Source organism: Triticum urartu, chromosome 2A, assembly GCF_056163025.1.
Source record: "Triticum urartu cultivar PI428250 chromosome 2A, HENAU_Tu73, whole genome shotgun sequence".
In the NCBI taxonomy this organism is placed as follows: Eukaryota; Viridiplantae; Streptophyta; class Magnoliopsida; order Poales; family Poaceae; genus Triticum; species Triticum urartu.
In genome coordinates, this window is record NC_141874.1 from 28,868,009 (window position 1) to 28,888,623 (window position 20,615).

The following is a 20,615-nucleotide window of genomic DNA, read 5'->3' on the forward strand; positions in this document are numbered from 1 at the left end:
TCTAGAATACATGTGAAAGTTACAGCCTTCGTATCAAAATACATGTGATTAAGGAGGCAAATCCAATTTTTTCAACAAAATGTTGCTTAGGTGAAAATTATATATTATGAAGGTAGTATATTTTGTTTTCGTCCACAGGTGTAAATTTATAACTATGCAATGATTGTGATTCTATAATCATTATCAAAATATTCTATACTCCCTCCGTCTAGGTGTATAAGTCACCTTACGAAAACCAAATAATTCCAAATCACTTAGGCGTTGTGCATTAACTCTCATTTCGTTTCTTGTTTATTGACATAAATAAAGGAATCCACCAATAAGATATGTGGGGTGTTAATGTTTGTAATGATTTAAGACTACCAAACACAACATGCAATGGTCAGTTCATTGCATGCAATGCTATTAATTACCAAATAAACATTAAGTTTTCTTGTTTTCCCCTCTCGTCTTGGTCGCGATGCACAACCTAAGATGACTTATGCACCTGGACGAAGGGAGCGGTATTCAAACTATATTGTAGTCGGCGGATCATTTGTACCTCGTGCATCTATGCATTACCACAAATGTAACAGATTCACAAATAATACCGACCAGCACACGGAAAATCTAACAAGGTGCTCATTGGAGCTGTTCAAGGAGCCAGGGCAACGCCCGTCATGGCATCAAAGGATTTAAACAGCGGTGCACACACACTTGAGGTCAATTCAAAGAGCGAGATATCCTTAATTATACCATGTAGATAGAAATACTAGAAATATCAAGGTAGTCTACTGAAGCAGCATTTGGATGTAACTTTTTTTATGCCATTACGATGACATGCTGGCTAAAACGTAATTACTTATGTTGGGACGGATGGAGTAGTTCATTGTGAACTCAGGAAAATGGCCTAGCCAACTCTCACAGTTTGCCATGTCCCAACTTGACTCCATGCGCAGCTAAAGTGTCCACTACATAATTACAAGATCTCGGCCGGAAATTTGGTTTTACAGCATCAAATCTGATTTCATTTAGCATAGCTCCCAATGGCGCCAGATTGTACTATTCACTCGACAAACCACCTGCTTCACTTTCGAAGATGACAAACTTGCATCCCATCAGAGCTGATGCGTTGGTTGCATACAACATTGCATATGCTTTTTTTTCGAGAAACCTCATCGCGGGGGCAGGGGTTCATGCATTTCATTAAGAAGAAGAGAGACAGTCCAATTTATAAAGAAAATCGGAACAAAAACCTAGCATCCCTGGTTAATCAAGGAAAATCTAGTTAAATCTCAAAAACAAAAAATAGAAAAAAAAGACACTAGATACTTATGCAAAGAGAGAATAAGAGGTTTCCTCCGGGTTCCTTGTTCCTAGCTTCCTGTAGAACTAAGGTTACCAAAATTTGATATGCACACATCTTTGTGCACAAGGTTTTCAGAAGAGACTGAACCATCATTTTAAGAAACTTGATCTCAATGGAATTTTAGTATTGGGGATGTCAGAGATTCTTACATAAACGATCCCATTCCATCACATGCCTGAGGACGACCAATGAAGTGGCTTTGTTACTCTTCACAATGCTAGCATAAGAGACAGTGGTAAACGCATGAAAATTATCGAGGCACCCACACTGGCTGCTCCATTGTGGTGTGTTATGTATATAGGCCAAGAACAAGATCCATCCTACCTTACATTTACGATTTCAATATGCACAATCACTTGATAGTCCACCTACCACAGTAGTTCATATTAATTAATTGTAGTTACCATGTAAAAGAATGTTAAATGGAATGCATAGAAACAGGATGCATGGATGACTTTTGAATACGACAAGATACGGAAAATGAGAATTAAACATGGTGGGACAACAATATGTGGTAAATAGTGGCAAGCAGAGCATGTCCAACCAGACGTCCCAAATCATCCCCATATCTCTTGGCAAATACCTCCGACATTTTCTTTTCGGAAAGGTGGTTGAAACGCCGGGCCTCTACATCAATTGATGCACACATTCATTTTTATTAATTATTAAGTGGACACTATTGGAATCAGCTACTTTGCCATCTGCCAGTTCTTTGCCGTCCGCTAGCAGACGGCAAAGAACTGGCTGATGGCAAAGACCAAATTTGCCATTAGCCAGTTCTTTGCCGTCTGCTAGCGGACGACAAAGATTCTTTGTCGTCGGCTAGCGGACGGCAAAAAGAGAGGGGCCCCACTGACGAGCTGCAAAAAAAAAAACCTACGCCCCCCCTCTTGACGGCAAAGAGCAAGAAGGCAGACGGTAAAGGGTGGCGGAAGGCAAAGAGGGAGGGCCCCACGTAACGTTAACGGCCGCGCCCACACCCCCCCTCTCTCTCTTTCTCTCCCACTCGCCACCGCCCCGTCGCACCACCCCGCCGCCGCCCCAGCGCCCCCCGCCCCCCGCCCCGCCGCCCCACCACCCCGCCGCCGCCCCGGCGCCCCCCCGCCCCGTCGCCCCCGTCGCCCCGGCAACCCTGCCGTCTGGGCGCCGCCACGCCCCGGCGCCCCGGCACCTCCGCGCCCCGCCGCCCCGGCCGGTCCCGGCGCCGCCGCCCCAGGCCGCCCCGCCCCCCTCCTCCGCCGCCCCAGGCCGCACCGCCCCCCTCCTCCACCCAGGTGAGTCTCTGCTTCCTATTTTTTTTTTCCTTTTTTCTGTTTTTTAGTTTTAGGTTTATGTTTAGTTTAGATTTAGGATTAGTTTTAGGTTTATAGGTTTAGTTTTAGGTTTAGATTTAGTTTCTTCCTTTTTCTGTTTTTTTAGTTTTAGGTTTAGGTTTAGTTTAGTTTTAGGAAAGAAGAAGAAGACAAAAAGAGGAGAGGAGAAGAAGAAGAGGAGGAGGAGGAGAAGAAAAAAGAAGAAGAGGAAGAAGAAGAAGAAAAAAGAGGAGAGGAGGAGAAGAAGAGGAAAAAGGAAAGGAGGAGGAAGAAGAAGAAGAAGAAGAAGAAGAAGAAGAAGGAAAACAAGGAAGAAAAGGAAGAAGAGGAAGAAGAAGAAAAGGAAAAAAACCCGACCCGACACGGTACCCGGACCCCGACCCGGCACCCCGACACGACACCCCGACCCCGACACCCCGACCCCGACCCCGACCCCGACCCCGACACCCCGACCCCGACACCCCGACCCCGACCCCGACACCCCGACCCCCCGAGCCTGACCCGACACCCCGACCCCGAGCCTGACCCGACACCCTGACCCCGACACCACACCCCGACCCCGAAACAACACCCCGACACCGACACGGCACTACCCCGACATCGACACGACACCGCGACCCCGACACCGACAGGACACCCCGACCCCCGACACCTCCCGAAAAGGTGTTCTTTGGCCTTCCAGAGGCCGACAGGGTCATATATTTGTGAATTATTAGTTAGGTCATATATTTTTCGATTTTGTTATGAAAAACATCATATATAATTGTGTTGATCGTGTAGTTTTAAATGTGCAGTTGTTTCATCGCTGCGAGGTTTGGTGTTCGACGACCTCGCCGTGCGTTTGACGAGCTCTGCCCCTTCGTTCGTGGGTGAGCACAAATGACAAGTCCTCCTCCCCCATTAATTATTTGATCTATTCCGGTGAAACTTGATAGCTAGCTATATATGTGTCTTGAATCATCAGTATGCGTAACCAATATGTGTCTCCCGTTCGAAAGCGTCATAGTTATAAATATGCATGCATTTGCATATTTATAACCTTGATTCTTTCGAATTGTCCAACGCTATCCATGGACAGCCCGAGTATGTGTAGATTGGGTTTGTTTTCCCATATGCTTTGCTCCGGATCCGAAGCATATATTTCGTCAGTGCCTCCCCTGTTGTTCTCCAGGTACACATCCTCTCTGTTTATTGCAGAGACGTGTATCAGGAGAACAGCGGGGAGGTGCTGCCGAAATTTTGCGTCGGATCCGGAGCATAGCATGGGAAAATGAACCCAATCTACACATACACGGGTGGGATTAGGACCTATCATTACCTATTAGAGTGTAGGTTGCATGGACGTAATAAAATTGACAAAGTAGATCAACTGATGAATATATACATGGTGAATTACATATATAATTTTTGTGTGTCCAGTAGCTCTGAAAGTCAAGATGAGTGACCGTGCGTGGATGTATACCGGTCACACTGGTCAGAACAAATGGAGCGCTGAATGGTTCACAAAAACTAACGGGTTTGTGCAAGCCGCATTTGCAAATGGCCAAAAGAAAACCTGGTGCCCCTGTTTCCGGTGCGGCAATTGGGAAAAGAAGACAGAGGCTGAAATGGGCAAACACCTGCAGAAGAGTGGTTTTACGCTCGATTATACGGTGTGGACATTTCATGGTGAGTCTGCCCAACGTGACCGAGATGAGGTGGATCGTCGTCGCACCGACGAGCATGGTACCGGGATGGAAAACATGGTGCAAGGCTATGATGATGCTCGGGATTCGGACGAGGAGATGGAGGAATCTGCAAAGGCCTTCAATGAAATGTTGGAGTCTTCGAAACGTCCGCTCCACGAGCACACTGAGCTTTGTCAGTTGGATGCCATCTCACAAGTAATGGCTCTGAAGGCTCAGTTCAACTTGGGCAGAGAATGCTATGACGCAATTATGACAGTATTTGGACGCTTTCTACCCAAAGGCCATGTAATGCCTGCAAACCTGTACTAGTCGGACAAAATCCTCCATGCACTGAAGATGCCCTATGAGAAGATACATGCCTGTGAGAAAGGATGTGCCTTATTTAGGCTTGACTATGCAGACTTGAACTATTGTCCCATTTGCAAGTCTTCCAGGTATATTGTGGTAGACAACGATATGGGTGAGAAGACACAGACCAAAATCCCCGTTAGTGTTCTTCGGTATATGCCAATCGTACCAAGACTTCAACGTCTTTTCATGGTCGAAGAGACGGCCAGACAGATGACATGGCACAAAACAGGCAAAAGAACCGAACTAGATGCAGATGGGAATCTGATGATGGTACACACATCGGATGGTGTTGCCTGGAAAAAGTTTGATGAATTACATGCTGACAAAGCGGCAGATCCGAGGCATCCTTGAGTCGGCATCAGCACGGATGGGTTCAGTGTGTTTGGTATGACGGTAGCCCAATACAGTTGTTCGCCCGTATTTGTCTTTCCACTCAATCTCCCCCCCGGACAGATTATGCAAAGAAAGAACAATTTCTTGACGTTGATAATTCCAGGACCCAACTATCCGGGCAAAAATATGAATGTGTACATGCAGCCGCTTAAGGACGAATTGCAAGAAGCCTGGGATAATGGGTTCAAGACATACGACACCTTTAGCAAACGGAACTTCATAATGCGTGTCTGGTACATGTACTCGACGCATGACTTGCCGGCGTATGCGCTATTCGTTGGCTGGTGTGTGCATGGAAGGTTCCCGTGCCCCACATGCAAGGGAGCTCTTGAGTTTCGTTGGCTTCAGGCCGGTCGCAAGTTTTCTTGCTTCGACATGCATAGACAGTTCTTGGATCCTCGCCATAAGTTCAGGAAAGACAAGAAGAACTTCATCAGGGGTAGATTGTCAAAAACTCTGCACCACCTGCATTGATAGGCCAACAGACCCTGGATCAGTTAAACGCTCTCGAGCCAGATCCACAACGTCCAGGGTACTTCAAGGGGTATAATACTAAGCACGCGTGGACTCACAAAACATGCTTATGGGATCTGCCTTACTTCAAAGACCTCCTTTGCCCACACAACATCGACGTGATGCACACTGAGAAGAATATCGCCGAGGCACTTTTTGGTACATTGTTCGGCATAGATGGGAAGTCAAAGGATAATACTAAGGGTAGAGTCGATCTGGAGGCGCTATGTGATAGGCCGTTACAAAACATGAAAGAACCGAAAGGAAAGCAGAACTAGACGAAGCCAAAGGCATGGTTCAATCTTGGAACGCCAGCTACGAGGGAAATTCTCTTGTGGGTGCAATAGCAGTTGATGTTCCCCGATGGGTATGCAGCGAATCTAAAGAGGGGAGCGAATCTTGATAAACTGAAGATATTTGGTCTCAAGAGTCATGATTGGCACATATGGATTGAGCGGGTAATGCCGGTGATGTTGCGTGGCTTCATCCCTGAGGATGAATGGCTAGTACTGGCAGAACTCAGCTATTTCTTCCGTGTTCTTTGTGCGAAAGAACTATCACCTGGCGTGCTAGAAGAAATGGAAGAGTTGGCGCCGGAGTTGATCTGCAAGTTAGAGAAGATCTTTCCACCAGGCTTCTTTAATCCAATGCAGCATTTGATTTTGCATCTCCCGACCGAGGCAAGATTGGGGGGGCCCGTGCAAAATCGTTGGTGCTACCCAACTGAGAGGATGCAGAAGACGCTTTGAGAAAAATGTAAAAATAAACGTAGAATTGAAGCATCGATGGCTGAGGCATTCATCACAGAGGAGGCGGCAAACTTCGTAACAGCGCACTACGAAGCCAAAAATCGTCATTTGCATAATCCGAAGCCTCGGTACAATGCTGACGAGCCTAAAAAGGGTGGATCCAACCTCAGCCTATTCAAAGGGAATCTCGCACCAGCTAGTGTTTCACATTCAGTATCTTTGGATAACGAAGAATGGCGGACCATTTCGTTGTATATCTTCAACAACCTGATAGAAGTGCGGCCGTACATCGAGTAAGTTCTCGGTACATTGTTTCGCAACTTCTATTTCCTTTGAACTACTCTTATTCCTGGATATGTCATACAGTCGATACGTCGCCATATTCTCGTATGGAGCGGAGATCCAAAAGGATTCCATCGAAGAGTATGAGCTTCTCGCAAAGCAAGGAGGTGGCTATCCCGGTTTCATCTCTTGGTTCAAACAAACGGTAATTTCTATTAGACAATTTCATTTCATTCGCTAATTTGTGCATAATGCAACAATCCTTTCATATTAAACTTGTAGGCTAATTCAGAGTCTATGGACGCCGAATTGAGACAAATCGCTAATGGTTTTGACTATAAGGTCCGTTCATTTGACAAGTACGACATCGACGGGTATCGCTTTCATACCTATGGCAAAGAGCTATCTATGGCCGACCGAAAGTCTACAAATTGTTGTGTATCTGCTATCGGCGAAGGAGGTACCGAGTATTATGGGAGAGTTGAAACAATTTATGAACTTCTGTTCTATGGTGAAAACCCACCGAATGTCGTAGTCTTCAAATGTTATTGGTTTCAGCCGAAGGAGACTAGAATGGCTCATGAACATATAGGGCTAGTTGAAATCAACCAAAGCACTCATTTAGATGTTCCTGATGTCTATATTATGGCTCAACAAGCGACCCAAGTATTCTATCTACCGTGGGCCTGCCAAACTAATCCAAATCTGAAAGGTTGAGATGTCGTTTATGAAGTGCCGCCACGTGCTAGACTTTCTCCCCCAAAGGAAGAGGATTATATGTATGGACGGCAAATCCTAATGGTTAACAACACTGCAAACATATTTACGAGAAAAATAGATATGATTAACAAAGCTCATGCCGTTTAGACATAGGGAGATTCCCAAATCACTATAACAGAAAAAAAAACATAGACTACAATGTCATCGCTACTTTAAATCCAACAGATCTTTGTGGACCTGTTTGACTAATAATTAATATGAAAATGAAAGAAAATATTCTATGAAGTTGGTTCTCATGAAATTTCTCATATGAAGTGAAGCGCAAAGGAATTCTTAGTAATCAAATAATTAAGATAGATTTCAAATTCTACAAACCTGACATTCCACACACGGGATAAATCATCAGGATTACAAATCTTGGACTAATAAAAACAAGGGATTTAGTTGTACATATTGTCAATTTCTCCACGGCTGCTAGATATATAACATGATGGATTGTGTATTCCTGCTGATAAATCATATATAGCCATAAATATTGTCGTCATGCGATCAAGTACTTTTCGGTCCGATCAGTACTCTTCACTGCGTGCCGAGCGTCAACCACTGGTGGAAAATGCTCCGATTGCCAATGTCCTTTTGGTCCTGCAGTAGGGTAAGGGTGCCCTCTGTGAGGTTCACCTGGAACACATGGGACACGGTTACTACGTAGCCGTCATGGTTCTCGAACCTACGAACCAGCAGCAGCATCCCTGCATCGACTGACGGGACCAAGTAGGACCTCAGGTGTAAGTGTAAGTGACTGGCCTGAGTAGCCTCCTGCCTGGGTTACTGTAACGCCCTAATCCATAAGAAGGGAGTGGGCAGGTCTGCGGCGGCTGCGGTCACTGGGTTGAACAAGCACACCTTGTGCGTGCCTGAGGCTAAGAGTTGGCAGCCCTCGGCGCTGGCAATGAATTGGCCATGCTCCTGAGGGATCTTGACCCGGATGGAGGCGCCGGTGAGGACGTCCACAAACCTGGCTTGCACACCTTGGATCTACAGCATCTTCCAGTGCCGTGGGAAGAAACGCGGGTTCATGCCCATGAGCTTCGGGGCCGTGACGGCGTCCCTCCACGGCTTGACGGTTCTCAGGCGGATGAAGTCCGTGACGTCCCTGCGCAGCATGATCTGGTCCACCTTCATACGAGGTCGTGCGGGAGGTCGTCCCAGTTCCCCTCATCGGCAAGCTTTTAAATCTAGGCCGATACAACCGATATATAGGCCGATATATCACTTTTCGGGCTCTACGATATAAACTTAGCATATCATTTTGTTAATATCGTTTTCAAACATATCATACAATATGGACCGAAATATCAACCGATATGGCCGATATCTAGCCCGATATGTCCACCGATATAGAACGATAGGTAGATGACAACAATTCTTTAATAGAAAGCAGTGAAATAAGGTTATGCATTTACAACTTCATTATATAGTATCAAAGTCATGCACAATGTTTAGTACAAATGCATATATATTGTATTGTTGTTAATCACAGAGTAAGGACTTTGTGAATCTTTCCTTAATAGTTTCTTAAACAACAAGTTAATAAACTAGGAATCTAAAAATGTTATGTTAAAGCATTTACATCATACACTTTTTACTAAAATATATGTTTTGAACAAAAATCTTCAAAAAAAACTAGACATGTTTTCTCTGATATGTCTACATATCATCCGATATATCACCCGATATCCAACATTCGATATGTCGAAGCCAAACCGATATCAACCCGATATCCGATATTTTGAAGCTTGCTCATCGGTCATTGGGATGATACTGCAAATCGATTCAGCGGATCTACGCTTAGCTTAACTGGGGCATAATTTGAAACCAAACACACGTGTATACAACATATTCACGAGATGAGATCTAACGAATTGGAATCAGCCGAGATTATATCAACAAAGCAACCAGAAAATAGATCCACAAGCCAGAACATCTAATTAATTTACGGACATTTCATGGCCGCTGGCGTCGGCGCCGGGAATGAAGCTGTAGAACGGCATGCCAATCCCTGGTTCCATGGTGGAGGCGGCGACGGCGGCTACAGGGGGCTTCTCAACCAGTCCCATGGTTGGTGGTGCCTATGGTTTAGGGATGGCGGCTTGGAGATGGCCGGGGTGGATTGGGTCAACTTATACGGTGGCTGGCATGTAGGAACAGAAAGGAGGAATGGTGGCCAAAACGCGGAGCAGGGAAGGTGGTACGAACAGCTAGCACACCAGATGGCGTCTGACTTAATTTCTTGTGAGGACGGGGCGTCGACCCGTTGGCTGGGCAGCTGGGGTTTCTGCCAGCCCACCCGAATTCGCGTCCCGGATAGGACGCGTTGTGCTCACGGAGTTTCTTCTATAAAAAATGCCAACGAGAGTTAGCCCTTGGGATGGTCTTTTTTTTTTCAATTTCTCATGAGAATTGCTTCGCCCTCATCCGTTGGATGCCCATCGTATGGCCTGTCAAGCTTCTACGGATGATTAGCCAGAGACTGGAGTATTGTGTCACGCGCAAGGAAGACCGATCGAAGCTGAGACAGGTCGGAGCACGCTGTACAAGTAATAGAGACTTGCCTAAAGTAACAATCTACAGGTTGTACAAGTAATAGAAACTTCCCTAAATAACAATCTACAGGTTTTCTTTCTCCTATCGATTTAAAAAATTACATTTTTTTTTTGTGCGCGCAAAATCAATTCTAGGAGAATTTTAGAGACATTTTGACGCGCAGCAATCCCATTGAAAGGACATCAACACGTACGTTTAAGAGTTTCTATCTGAGAGGGACGTAGTTTTTTCTTCCCGAGGGGCACCAAATGTAGCTAACAGTTTAAAATGTTGAATTGCTTTCCTGGGGCATCAAGCTTCAACATTGCTTGACGAACAAGTCACGAGGAATTCAAAGTTTTCCCTTCATTTTTTGAAGAGTTAGAGTTCTAAACATTTTAGAGGTGGCAAAACATTTGACTGCTTGTTTGATGTACCATCAGCTGGGTGAGGTACAGTCCAGTTGTATGTACGTTCCGTTCATTTTTTCGCGAATATGCAAAGATTGTGTATCTTTTAGTTAATAGGAGGAATATAATTAGTACAGCGAATGATACAACATGACACGAGCGCAGGCAAACATGAACATGGTGTCCGGAGTAGAGAGAGAAGGGATGCTCGCCCGAACAAAGGATACAACACAACTAAACCTACCAAGCCCAAAATCAAGAACGGCAATGCCGAACCAGCAAGAAGACTAACATCGCCAGAGCCAACACTAGGGACACCGCAAGCGGTCAAAGATAGCGCCTTCAAGGAGAACGACGCTAAGACGCCATCGCCATCCAGTCCGGAGGAACCGGACCTAGGGTATCCCCTTACCTCGAAGAGGGGTGCAACTGAAGGCCATGGCAGCGCCTCCGGGTCCACGAGCTTTGGAACTGGCAAAAGGGCAAGCTTTGAGGTGTACTGGCTAGGGCTGGTGGTGAAGCAAAGACAACTGCACGGTGGAGGCAACGACGATCGGCAACGTCAGCAAGGTAGGACTGGAGGGACATAGATTCGAGTTGCCGGGGCCATAGCCATCGATACATCGGCAAGCCCGACAAGATGGAAGGGGCACAACTACGGGGTTGCCGAGGCCGGAGCCGCACCGACAGAGGATGCCGGCAAGCCCTGAACACCAGAGAACATGGGTCGGAGGCCACCGGGACTGGAGCAACGCCAACAAGGATCCACCGTGAGGCACCCGGCTCCAGCCACTACCACTGTTGCCTCACCACTGCCATGAGAGCCGGCACGATAACTTGAGGGGGTGGAGAGGCCATTCAAGACGAGAGGGACGCCTGCGCCAGGCAGGTCGAGAGCACCCCGCAACCATCCACATATCACGCACCCGGACACGATAGCAACAACAGCAAGCTGGGCTGCGCCACCAGGGGAGGGGACGCCTGCGAGTAAGGGCGCCCTAGGCCGGGCCAAGGCATGTCACATAATCGCCGAACCGGCAGGTACCATAGCTGGGAGGGAAGGCGATGCCGCGGCATCTCGAGAGGAGGCCGAAGCTCAGGAGCGAGGAGGAGATGCATAGCTTGTAGGAAAGGGATCCGCCCTGTTGCCACCATCCCGGGGCGTGGCGCGGGTTTGCCGACTGGCCCTCCTGTGGCAGTGCAACAATGGTTGGTGGAGGAGGGACTATCCTATGGTGGCGGCGAGGATTTCCCCCCTGTCGCTAGAGGAACGCGACGCGGGTGGGGGTGGGGACGGGGGGGGGGGGGGGGGGGCTTCTTCTCCACCCTACTTTGATCAGTTGCTATAGAGGTCGATAGTTTGTTAAGCCCTCATCACGTTGAGCCTATAGTGGTAATTTGAGGCTGGATTGTCAACATCACAATAGAGTGTATGTTCATGATGAATTCTACAGTCAAATCTTGAAATACTATTTATTTCCATTAATTCTATATGATAATTGTCTGTACTAAAATTTATTAGAATTTGAAACATTTCTTAGTGCAGTTTGGTCATGTTAGGTACATTTGGTTTAAACCCAATTTAACTCTACCAACTATTTGGCTAGCCAATATATTGGTAAAGCTTTTGCTTGCCCATGATTTGGCCAACTAGCTAAAAGTTGAACTAGAGTTGACATAAGGCTTGTCGAGATTCCTGACCACTAGCCCCTGAGAGAAACCCTAGCCGCGAGCTCCTCACCATCTCCAACCATCCTTCTTCTCTCTGGAGCCTGAGGTTTCCTCTAGAAAGCCCCTGCGGCCACCAAGCACAACGACGGTGACGTACCTTTTTCGGAATCCCATCCTTGGTTGTGGGGAGCCAGGTTTGTTGGTCATTTTCTGCCGACGCAAGCAGTTGGCCAGCCGTTTGATGCTATGATATGTCTCAAATGCATTTATATATTTTTTTGTTTGATGCCATGTTTATATCATTTTGGCATAGTTTTTGTATCAATTTATATTATTTTTCTGGACTAACATATTAATTCAGTGCCCAGTGCAAATTGCTTTCAGTTTGCACTCACATATATCTACCTATCTGTTTGAGGAGAGAAACCAAAAATTAACCTAATAGAAATCACCCAAGCGGTTGTACCGCTGTGCTAGCAGTTTTACCACTCCCTCTATGGAGTGGGCAACCGGGCCACAATAGGTGGTTGTAGTGTGGTCGTACCGCTCCCTATCCTGGAGCGGTACTATCGACGCTTGCGTTGGCCGAACTATCATTTGTGGGTTTTCCTCTCGGGTCTGGAAGCGGACTTGGGTAGTGCCAGATCGGTTTCCCTAGCAGTTGTACCTCTTCGGCCTGGGCTACACCATCTTCCCGAATTGGTGCACCGCCAGCCTAAGGTGTTGTACCTCTTGGACCCTTCATACTCCTAAATGGGACTTGGGCAGTTGTACTGCTCTCCGGAGTGGTTGTAGCGCCCTATGCATTTTCTGCACATACCAGTTGGATTTCTGGTGGGAAAATATAAGGAGGGGCTTCTTCCTCCTCCCACCCCTATCTTGCGTGATATCCTTCCCTAGCCTACCAAACTTGTTGATTTGCTAGGGATTAAGAGAGAAGACCTTGATCTACACTTCCACCAAAGCAAATTTGACTCCCCTACATTCTAGTGAGGATCTTGTTACTCTTGGGTGTTTGGGAATCGTAGACGGAAAAGGCCACGCAGAGCCATAATCCATTATGTTGAAGCTTCATGGCGGTGTTGGGAGCCTCCAATTAAGTTCTGGAGATTGCCCCAACCTTGATTGTAAAGGTTCGAGTTGCCACCTTCAAGGGCACCGCTAGTGGATTCATGACACCTTGCATGGTACAAGTGTGTGAAGAGAATAGGGTGAGCCATTGTGGCTATTGGGGAGCATCGTGCCTCCACACCCCTCGAATAAAGATGTACCTCCCTCTAGAGGGAACTTCAGAAACACATCCACGCCTCCACTTGTTGTTACTTCTATCCTTTACTTTGTGCAAGCTTATTATCTTGTGCTTCCATTTTTGCTTGCACCTTTTGTTTTGTTGTGCTTTTCATAGAGGTTCTCCACCTAGTTGCATATCTAGACAACCTATTTTGTTGTCGAGAAGAAAATTTGCAAACACCCCCCCCCCCCCCCCCCCGCCCTTCTAATTGATCATACCGATCCGTTCAGTATTTGTGTAGGAAACGGTCATGTTGCTTACCAAAGCCCATTGGAGGGGTACCACGAGAATTGTCATCCAAACAAGGATAACCTCATAGTGCTTTTTTTAATAGAACCATTAGCATTTGATCCTATGGCACTCTCATTTACCTTCATAGAAGAGCTCTCCGGGATTGATGTAGACCCATTGGTGGGATGCCACTACGGTTCTGTGAACATGCATAATTATTTCTTGGCTTTTGGAGCGATGCTCCAGAAGTACGATGTCACCAGAGTGATACTCTAGCAATTTCGGCTACCGTTAGGGTGATACCTATTGGGGAACGCAGTATTTTAAAAAATTACCTATGATCACGCAAGATCGATCTAGGAGATGCATAGCAACGAGCGGGGAGAGTGTGTCCATGTACCCTCGTAGACCGGAAGCGGAAGCGTTTAATAACATGGTTGATGTAGTCGAATGTCTTTGCGGTCCAACCGATTCAAGTACCGAACTTACGGCACCTCCGCGATCAGCACACGTTCAGCTCGGTGACGTCCCTCGAACTCTTGATCCAGTGGAGGCCGAGGGAGAGTTCCGTCAGCACGACAGCGTGGTGACAGTGATGATGAGGTTACCGGCGCACGGCTTTGCCTAATCACTACGATGATACGACCGAGGTGTGTAACTGTGGAGGGGGCACCGCACATGGCTAAGAGAAACTTTGGTGTGCCTTTGGGGTGCCCCCCTCCCACGTATATAAAGGAGGGGGGAAGAGGAGGCCGGCCCTAGAGGGGGCGCGCCAAAGGAGGGAGTCCTACTTGGACTCCCGGTCCAAGTAGGATTCGCCCCCCTTTCCAATTCCAACTATGAGAAGGAGGAAAGGAGGGAGATGGGAGAAGGAAGGAGGGGGGCGCCGCCCCCTCCTAGTCCAATTCGAACCAGCCCATGGGGGGTGCGCGACCACCCCTTGAGGCCCTTCTCTCCTTTCCAGTAAAGCCCATTAAGGCCCATTACTCTCTTGGGGGGTTCCGGTAACCTACCCGGTACTCCAGAAAATACCCGAAACACATCGGAACCGTTCTGGTGTCCGAACATAACCTTCCAATATATCGATCTTTACCTCTCGACCATTTCAAGACTTCTCGTCATCTCCGTGATCTCATCCAGGGCTCCGAACAAACTTCGGTACATCAAAACACATATCTCATATTACAAATCGTCATCAAACGTTGCGGACCCTACGGGTTCGAGAACTATGTAGACATGATGGAGACACATCTCCGGTCAATAACCAATAGCGGAACCTGGATGCTCATATTGGCTCCTACATATTCTACGAAGATCTTTATCGGTCAAACTGCATAACAACATACGTTCTTCCCTTTGTCATTGGTATGTTACTTGCCCGAGATTTGATCGTCGATATCATCATACCGAGTTCAATCTCGTTACTGGCAAGTCTCTTTACTCGTTCTGTAATGCATCATCCCACAACTAACTCATTAGTCACATTGCTTGCAATGCTTATAGTGATGTGCATTACCGCGAGGGCCTAGAGATACCTCTCCGATACACGGAGTGACAAATCCTAATCTCGATATATGCCAACTCAACAAACACCATCGTAGACACCTGTAGAGCACCTTTATAATCACCCAGTTACGTTGTGACATTTGATAGCACACTAAGTGTTCCTCCGGTATTCGGGAGTTGCATAATCTCATAGTCAAAGGAACATGTATAAGTCATGAAGAAAGCAATAGCAATAAACTAAACGATCATAGTGCCCAGCTAACGGATGGGTCTTGTCCATCACATCCTTCTCTAATGATGTCATCCCGTTCATCAAATGACAACACATGTCTATGGTCAGGAAACATAACCATCTTTGATTAACGAGCTAGTCAAGTAGAGGCATACTAGGGACACTCTGTTTTGTCTATGTATTCACACATGTACTAAGTTTCCGGTTAATACAATTCTAGCATGAATAATAAACATTTATCATGATATGAGAAATATAAATAACAACTTTATTATTGCCTCTAGGGCATATTTCCTTCAGTCTCCCACTTGCGCTAGAGTCAATAATCTAGTTCACATCGTCATGTGATTTAACACCAATAGTTCACATCTTTATGTGATTAGTTCACATCGCTATGTGACTAACACCCAAAGGGTACTAAGGTGTGATCATGTTTTGCTTGTGAGACAAGTTTAGTCAACGGGTCTGTCACATACAGAGCCGTATGTATTTTGCAAATTTTCTATGTCTATAATGATCTGCATGGAGCTACTCTATCTAATTGCTCCAACTTTCAATATGTATCGATCGAGACTCAGAGTCATCTAGATCGGTGTCAAAGCTTGCATCACATAACTCTTTACGACGGACTTTTTATCACCTCCATAACCGAGAAACATATCCTTATTCCAATAAGGATAATTTTGACCGCTGTCCAGTGATCCACTCCTCGATCACTATTGTACCCTCTTGACAAACTTATGGTGAGGTACACAATAGGTCTGGTACACAGCATAGCATACTTTATAAAACATATGACCAATGCATAGGGAATGACTTTTCATTCTCTTTCTATTTTCTACCGTGGTCGGATTTTGAGTCTTTACTCAACTTCACACCTTGCAACACAGGCAAGAACTCCTTCTTTTGCTATTCCATTTTGAACTACTTCAAAATCTTGTCAAGGTATGTATTCATTGAAAAAACTTATCAAGCGTCTTGATCTATCTCTATAGATCTTGATGCTCAATATGTAAGCAGCTTCACCGAGGTCTTTCTTTGAAAAACTCCTTTCAAACACTCCTTTATGCTTTCCAGAAAATTCTACATTATTTCCGATCAACAATATGTCATTCACATATACTTATCAGAAATGTTGTAGTGCTCCCACTTACTTTCTTGTAAATACACGCTTCTCCAAAAGTCTGTACAAAACCATATGCTTTGATCACACTATCAAAGCGTATATTCCAACTCCGAGATGCTTGCACCGGTCCATAAATGGATCGCTGGAGCTTGCACACTTAGTTAGCACCTTTTGGATCGACAAAACCTTCTGCTTGCATCATATAAAACTCTTCTTTTAAGATATCCATTAAGGAATGCAGTTTTGACATCCATTTGCCAAATTACATAATCATAAAATGTGGCAATTGCCAACATGATTCGGACAGACTTAAGCATCGCTACGGGTGAGAAGGTCTCATCGTAGTCAACTCATTAAACTTGTCGAAAACCTTTCGCAACAAGTCGAGATTTGTAGACAGTAACATTACCGTCAGCGTCAGTCTTCTTCTTGAAGATCCATTTATTCTCTAAGGCTTGCCGATCATCGGGCAAGTCAACCAAAGTCCACACTTTGTTCTCATACATGGATCCCATCTCAAATTTCATGGCCTCAAGCCATTTTGCGGAATCTGGGCTCATGATCGCTTCCTCATAGTTCATAGGTTCGTCATGGTCAAGTAACATGACTTCCTGAACAGGATTACCGAACCACTCTGGTGCAGATCGTACTCTAGTTGACCTACGAGGTTCAGTAGTAACTTGATCTGAAGTTTCATGATCATCATCATTAACTTCCTCACTAATTGGTGTATGAATCAGTGGAACTGATTTGTGTGATGTACTACTTTCCAACTTGGGAGAAGGTACAATTACCTCATCAAGTTCTACTTTCCTCCCACTAACTTCTTTTGAGAGAAACTCCTTCTCTAGAAAGGATTCATTCTTAGCAACGAATATCTTGCCTGCGGATCTGTGATAGAAGGTATGCCCAACAGTCCTTTGGGTATCTTATGAAGAAGCATTTCTCCGATTTGGGTTCAAGCTTATCAGGTTGAAGATTTTTCACATAAGCATCGCAGCCCGAAGCTTTAAGAAAGGACAGCTTAGGTTTCTTGCCAAACCATAGTTCATACGGTGTTGTCTCAACGGATTTAGATTGTGCCCTATTTAACGTGAATGCAGTTGTCTCTAATCCATAACCCCAAAATGATAGTGGTAAATCGGTAAGAGACATCATAGATCGCACCATATCTAATAAAGTGCGGTTACGATGTTCGAACACACCATTACGCTGCGGTGTTCGAGGTGGCGTGAGTTGCGAAACTATTCCACATTGTTTCAAATAAAGACCAAACTCGTAATTCAAATATTCGCCTCTGCGATCAGATCGTAGAAACTTTATTTTCTTGTTACGATGATTTTCTACTTCACTCTAAAATACTTTGAACTTTTCGAATGTTTTATACTTATGTTTCATTAAGTAGATATACCCATATCTGCTCAATTCATCTGTGAAGTTCAGAAAATAACAACACCCGCCACGAACCTCAACACTCATCGGACCGCATACATCGGTATGTATTATTTCCAATAAGTCAGTGGCTCGCTCCATTGTTCCGGAGAACGGAGTCTTAGTCATCTTGCCCATGAGGCATGGTTCGCAAGCATCAAGTGATTCATAATCAAGTGATTCCAAAATCCCGTCAGCATGGAGTTTCTTCATGGGCTTTACACCAATATGACCAAAACGGCAGTGCCACAAATATGTTGCACTATCATTATCAACTTTGCATCTTTTGGCATTAATTTTATGAATATGTGTATCACTACGATCGAGATTCAGTAAATCATTCACCATGGGTGTATGACCACAGAAGGTTTTATTCGTGTAAACAGAATAACAATTATTCTTTGACTTAAATGAATAATCGTATTGCAATAAACATGATCCAATCATATTATGCTCAACGCAAACACCAAATAACATTTATTTTAGGTTCAACACGAATCCCGAAGGTAAAGGGAGTGTACGATGGTGATCTTATAAACCTTGGAATCACTTCCAACACCCATCGTCACCTTTCCCTCAACTAGTCTCTGTTCATTTTGTAACTCCTGTTTCAAGTTACTAATCATAGAAACTGAACCAGTATCAAATACCCAGGGGCTACCATGAATACTAGTAAAGTACACATCAATAACATGTATATCATATATACTTTTGTTCAGTTTGCCATCCTTCTTATCCGCCAAGTATTTGGGGCAGTTTCGCTTCCAGTGACCATTTCCTTTGGAGTAGAAGCACTCAATTTCAGGCTTGGGTCTAGCTTTGGGCTTCTTGATGGGAGTGGCAACTTGCTTGTCATTCTTCTTGAAGTTCCCTTTCTTTCCCTTGCCCTTTTACTTGAAACTAGTGGTCTTGTTAACCATCAAAACTTGATGCTTTTCTTGATTTCCACCTTCGCCGATTTCAGCATCGCGGAGAGCTCGGGGAATCGTTTTTGTCATCCCTTGCATATTATAGTTCATCACGAAGTTCTAGTAACTTGGTGATAGTGACTAGAGAAATCTGTCAATCACTATCTTATCTAGAAGATTAACTCCCACTTGATTCAAGCGATTGTAGTACTCAGACATTCTGAGCACTTGCTCATTGGTTGAGTTATTCTCCTCCATCTTGTAGGATAAATACTTGTTAGAGGTCTGATACCTCTCGACTCGGGCATGAGTCTGAAATACCAATTTCAACTCTTGGAACATCTCATATGCTCTGTTGGGTTTCAAAACATTTTTGAAGTCTCGGTTCTAAGCCGTAAAGCATGGTGCACTAAACTATCAAGTAGTCATCATACCGAGCTTGGCAAACGTTCATAACATCTGCATCTGCTCCTGCAATAGTTCTGTCACCTAGCGGTGCATCAAGGACATAATTCTTCTATGCAGCAATGAGGATAATCCTCAGATCACGGATCTAGGTCCGCATCATTACTACTATCATCTTTCAACTTAGTTTTCTCTAGGAACATATCATAAATAAAACGGGGAAGCTATACGCGAGCTATTGATCTACAACATAGATATGCAGATACTATCAGGACTAAGTTCATGATAAATTTAAGTTCAATTAATCATATTGCTTAAGAACTCCCACTTAGATAGACATCCCTCAAGTCATCTAAATGATCACGTGATCCATATCAACTAAACCATGTCCGATCATCACGTGAGATGGAGTAGTTTTCGGTGCTGAACATCACTATGTTGATCATATATACTATATGATTCACGCTCAACCTTTCGGTCTCAGTGTTCCGAGGCCATATCTGCATATGCTAGGCTCGTCAAGTTTAACACGAGTATTCTGCATGCGCAAAACTGGCTTGTACCTGTTGTATGTGAACGTAGAGCTTGTCACACCCGATCATCACATGGTGTCTCGGCACGAAGAACTGTCACAACAGTGCATACTCAGGGAGAACACTTATACCTTGAAATTTAGTGAGGGGTCATCTTATAATGCTACCAATGTACTAAGCAAAATAAGATGCATAAAAGATAAACATCACATGCAATCAAAATATGTGACATGATATGGCCATCACCATCCTGTGCCTTTGATCTCCATCTCCAAAGTACCGTCATGATCTCCATCGTCACCGGCATGACACCATGATCTCCATCATCTTGATCTCTATCAACGTGTCGTCACATGGTCGTCTCGCCAACTATTGCTTTTGCAACTATTGCTATCGCATAGCGATAAAGTAAAGCAATTACATGGCGCTTGCATCTTATGCAATAAAGAGACAACCATAAGGCACCTGCCAGTTGCCGATAAGTTCAACAAAACATGATTATCTCATACAACAAATTATATCACATCATGTCTTGACCATATCACATCACAACATGCCCTGCAAAAACAAGTTAGATGTCCTCTACTTTGTTGTTACAAGTTTTACGTGGCTGCTACAGGCTTCTAGCAAGAACCGTTCTTACCTACACATCAAAACCACAACGGTTTTCGTCAAATGTGTTGTTTTAACCTTCAACAAGGACCGGCCGTAGTCAAACTCGATTCAACTAAAGTTGGAGAAACTGACACCCGCTAGCCCCTGTGTGCGAAGCACGTCGGTAGAACCAGTCTCATGAACGTGGTCATGTAATGTTGGTCCGGGCCGCTTCATCCAACAATACCGCTGAATCAAAGTAAGACGTTGGTGGCAAGCAGTATGACTATTATCGCCCACAACTCTTTGTGTTCTAATCGTGCATATAACATCTACG